Source organism: Vicia villosa, unplaced genomic scaffold (genome assembly GCF_029867415.1).
Source record: "Vicia villosa cultivar HV-30 ecotype Madison, WI unplaced genomic scaffold, Vvil1.0 ctg.002532F_1_1, whole genome shotgun sequence".
Classification (NCBI taxonomy): Eukaryota; Viridiplantae; Streptophyta; class Magnoliopsida; order Fabales; family Fabaceae; genus Vicia; species Vicia villosa.
In genome coordinates, this window is record NW_026705960.1 from 9,488 (window position 1) to 14,605 (window position 5,118).

Genomic DNA, 5,118 nt, shown 5'->3' on the forward strand with positions numbered 1-5,118 from the left:
TAGCGCCAATTGTCTTATTGTTTCCATTATTTGCGGTGTCAATTGTGCTGGACGTGTCGATCATTCCCCATCCCTAACTCTTTGAAATAAAGTTTTATCCCCACTTCTCAAGCTACTTGCCAAATTTTCACCACCATAAAAGCATCCATTAGGCCCTTTTCCGCCAACGACTTCATTCCAAATATAAAAATCCACATTTGGATGAAACGACTCTGACTCTCTAGGAGTATATTGGGGATTATTGACCAAAAACTGTACAAGCAATGTTTGATAATCCTCCTACACATAAAATAAAAATATGAAGTATATAACTTAAATTAAAATAAATTAAATAATAAAATGAAAATCAATTGCCACGTAATTTTCATGCCACAACATCTCAGTTGCCACATGAAAATCACGCCACAACTTCTCAATTGCCACGTGAAAATCACGTCACAAAGTTGCCATTAAATATAAAAAAATACGGACAATGAAAATTGAATAACTTTCCAAAGCTTTTCGTGTACGCTCGTCAACAAAATCACCCGATTTTTTTGTCCGAGTCTCTTTAACCAGCTCGACCATGAGTGGTTATCTCCCCAACCTCTTAGCCTAAATAATAAAATTAACTTTAATTGAAAACATATAATTAATTGAAACATAACTTTAAAACGTGGCAATAATTACCATGCGTCGAGAATGTTCGTAAGTACTTATACTTCCAACTGCATTAAGGTGACCCCCCTTTTCAGATGCCCTCATTTTTTTGCATTTTCAGATTTAGCCTTAAATTCATCTGTATCCCAATAGGCAAGAAGTTTCTCAAGAACTTCTTTGACCATCCATCTGGGACGGCTACCATCACGTTCCCAACGCTTTCTTACACGCCGTAACATGTTAGAACGTCTTTTTGATGTTCTGCTGAAATAGTTTTTTTAACAAGCCTCTCGCTCATTTGATCCCACGTCCACTTTTCCTGATGACATTAAAATAAACAGTTAGAAAACTATAATAAAAAAATTAAATAAACAATGACTCAAAAAATAAATTAATTATACCTTAAAACAATTAAACCAAGCATTTTTATTTGAAACTTCTCCAAAACTCATCCAAGCTTCTTTATACATTTGCTGAATCACATAGTTTATACACCTTGCTAAATTTGAAGAATACCCATCGTCCACACCTTGCAATCATGACTTTTCATACCATTCAACTTCCCAGTGTTAGCGTCACCACACCTTGCTAAATTTGAAGAATATTCGTCGAGCATCCTCAATTTTTTTAACCATCGACAAACCGCTTTAGCTTCTTGTGAAGTCAGAGTGTAACTAGCCTTGGGTTTTAATAATTTTCCATTCGGTTGAGACTTCAACTCCAACTCTTTTTGATTAAACCAAATTTCCATGTTTTGTCTAACCTTCTCATTATCTTTTGTTCTGTCTTTAACATCCATCACCGTGTTAAATACATTATCAAAAAAATTCTCAATATGCATAACTTCAAGATAATGGCGCAACAAATTATCTTTACAATACGGGAGGTCCCAAAATATACTTCTTTTTGTCCAATTGTGTATGACCCCGTATCCTTAAATTCTAAATGCTTTACCAATATCCGTGAATTTTGGTAGTTTACAAACTTCATCCCATACAGCACCTGGTGACATCGAGGTGGAGGAATATTTGTTACCACTTTGTCTTTTTTGAAATTTGTCTTGTTTCTTCTATAGGTATGATTTCTTGGTAGGAATCTGCGATGACAGTCAAACCACGAGCTCTTCCCCCCTTTATCCAACTTAAACGCCTTAGTGTAACTCATATAATGCGGACAACCCATTTTACCATGTTTACCCCAACCAGACAACATGCCATATGCTGGAAAGTCGTTAATGGTCCACATCAAGGCAGCTCGTAAAATAAATTTTTGTTTACGCAATATATCATAAGTGCATTCTCCAATCCACACAACCTTTTCAAATCATCAATTAAAGTTTGTATGTACACATCGATTCTGGCTTTTGGACTCGATAGTCCTGGAATGACACAGGTCAGAAACATGTATGGTTTTGTCATGCACATCTCAGGAGGGAGGTGGTAAGGGGTTACAATAATTATCCAACAAGAATACGCACTTTTTGACTCTTGGACATATGGAGCAAATCCATCAGAGCATAATCCAAGCTTGGCATTTCAAGGTTCTGCAGCAAAATCAGGATGTATACAGTCAAAGTGCTTCCACGCCTCGCCATCAAATGGATGTCGCATAGTGCCTGAACTTATTTTGTTTGTATGATGCCATGTCATCTGACTTGCACTATGCATTGAAGCAAATATTCTTTTTAACCTTGGTATAATCGAAAGATAAAACATGGACTTCACTGCTACACGTGTTTGCTTACGGTTAACGGCTTTACTTTGAACTTGATATCTTGGCTCTTACAGAACTTACATTCCTCCAACAATCAATCATTAGTACCAAAATCATTGTCATAAAACAACATGCAACCATTAATGTAATAATTTATTTTTATTACACTTAAACCCAACTTAGACACCAACTTCTTTGCATCATAAAAAGTTGTGGGCAAGTTGTCTTTCGTAGTAGTTGAGTCCAACATCATTTTTGTAACATCCTTCTAAACCCCCGCAACAATTATTAAAACAATCAGAGTAAAACATGAAAACAAGGGTGCCACAATTAATAAGAAATTGAAAACCAATTATAGTTCAACAGTCATGCTTATTAGGAACGATTCATCAAATAACAATCTCATGTTTATCACAGCGGAATAGTATAACATTCACCAACATAAACCAATGGAAACAAAATTCAAAACCAATGAAATAGTGTACCACGATTAAATTCTAAAACTATCGTTCCCAGTGTTACAAGACTAGAGCATGAACGACACGACCCAGAAATAAATGGATAAACTCTACGAGCTATCCTCACCAAGCAAATAGGCCGCTACTCCTCAATCTAAAAATTATCAACATGTAAGGGTGAGTCTCATTCGTAATTAATAAGTATTATACACTAATAAGCAGTAAAACATCATAGAAATATTATTCACCCAATTATAACATGTATTCAGATTCCCAAACAGTTAACCAATAACCTTACCAACAACACATCACTAAACACAACGCTAAAATCATTCAGTCATACTATATCATCATGCACATGAATAAACTGGCGCTATACATGTGGTACCACACATGGGTTAAACCCATCCGACTGATCTATTCATCACCAAGATATAGCCCAACCGGCACAAATTCCACACAATGGGAATTATGTCCACCATTCGATCCACAACATCACCAAGATCCATCACCAAAATGCATATGAATGAATGCACACATATGACATACTTATAACATCATCGATCCGATGCATCGCATCGTCTCATTACATCTCACCATTTCATCACCAGTAAGCATGCAAACGTCTTAGCAATCATTCGATTATAATACATATATTCATGTCAAATATCATCCAATCACAATGAAATCAAAATAGTTTCATCACCATACCACAGTGCTACATTCACACATACATGTACACAATGCTACAATTCATCATTTTAAATTAAATCAAGATTTAAAAATAAAGTCGGTTAACTGCCCATTCCACCAATTTATCGTATAAAGCTCTGAATCAGCTTCGTAACGCCCAAAACGGCACATAAATCGGACACTCGGATCAAAAGATACAAAAATTAAAAGTTGCAGACTGGCCTCCTTCGCCTGGAGACAGGGTTGTCTTGCCCGGCGCTCTGAGGCAGTAGAAAGGCCACTTTCAAACCCCTCTTGCCTGCTGGCTCGCCCGGCGAACCTCTCTGGGCGCTCGCTTGCCCGACAAGTCGATCACTTCTCCCGGCGCTCCGCACTAGAACCAGAATTCTGCAGTGCGATTTTGGTATTCTTCCTCTCCCAATTTCAATCCACTCGTACCACAATAGTTCCCACACTAAAATACCATCAAATAACATATCGTATTACATTTATAATACATTTTAGAGGTCATTTAAAACCAAAATCATTCATCAATTCATCAATTCATCAATTACATTAAATCAATATAAACAACCTAAATCTCCCAGAACCCCAAAACCTAAACATGCGATCGAATCAAACAACAATCCTAATCAGTTCTACTACCTTTGATTGCATAATAATCATTAACCAGAAGAGTCCCCCCTTACCTTAGAGTTGAATTCTTCGAAGGTCCTCTTCTTCTTATCTCCTCTTTCATGTATCTTCTCTTCTTCAGACTCGGCTCTTTTGCTTCTAATTTTCCTTATTCTCAATTTTCTCTATTTTATGAAAAATAGAATAATGATTAGTGAGGCCTACACACTTAGCACCCCCTCTCTAATAATCACAACTCCAAAGCCCAATTATTTGTTTCCACGATATTTCTCAATAATTCGCCAAAAATACCAATTATCCCATTAAATAATTTAAATTCAAATCAAACTAAATAATGGAAAAATATGGGGTGTAACAATTTTTGTGAAGAATTCCAAACAATGATCAGGAACATTCCAATTTACCTTGGCGGCCAAGAATCTCACACACATTGATTACTTTGAGTCTGATGACCCCTCAAACAATGGTATATTCATCTCATTCAACAATTGATAAAATCTCTGCGCTTCCTCATTCGCCAACTCTTCCCCATCAAAATCTTCAAGTTGATCATAGGTCACGTTCACACTAAAAGCATCCTCAACTATGTCACCAATCAGATTAAAGTTTTCTTCATATTCCATAGTCGGTCGACTACTTGTAGCATGCGTATTGCTAGTCTTGGGTATGTTCCTCAGCAGTTTTTCACCATTATACGTCCAAACCCAATAACTTTTAATAAAACCCCTTCTATGCAAATGACGATCTACTTCCTTTGGGTCACTAATTATAGGTCGACATTCACATTTAAGACAAGGACACCTAACCCCCCCTTCGCTTCGACAACATTCTTGAGCAAATGCCCACGTGATAAATCCATCAACTCCTTCTATAAATTTGGGTTTAAGTGCACGTCTTCGTGGTTCCAATCTATCGTACATCCAACTACGATAGTACAGATAATATTCCATACTGCACATTTGTACAATCATCCAATTTC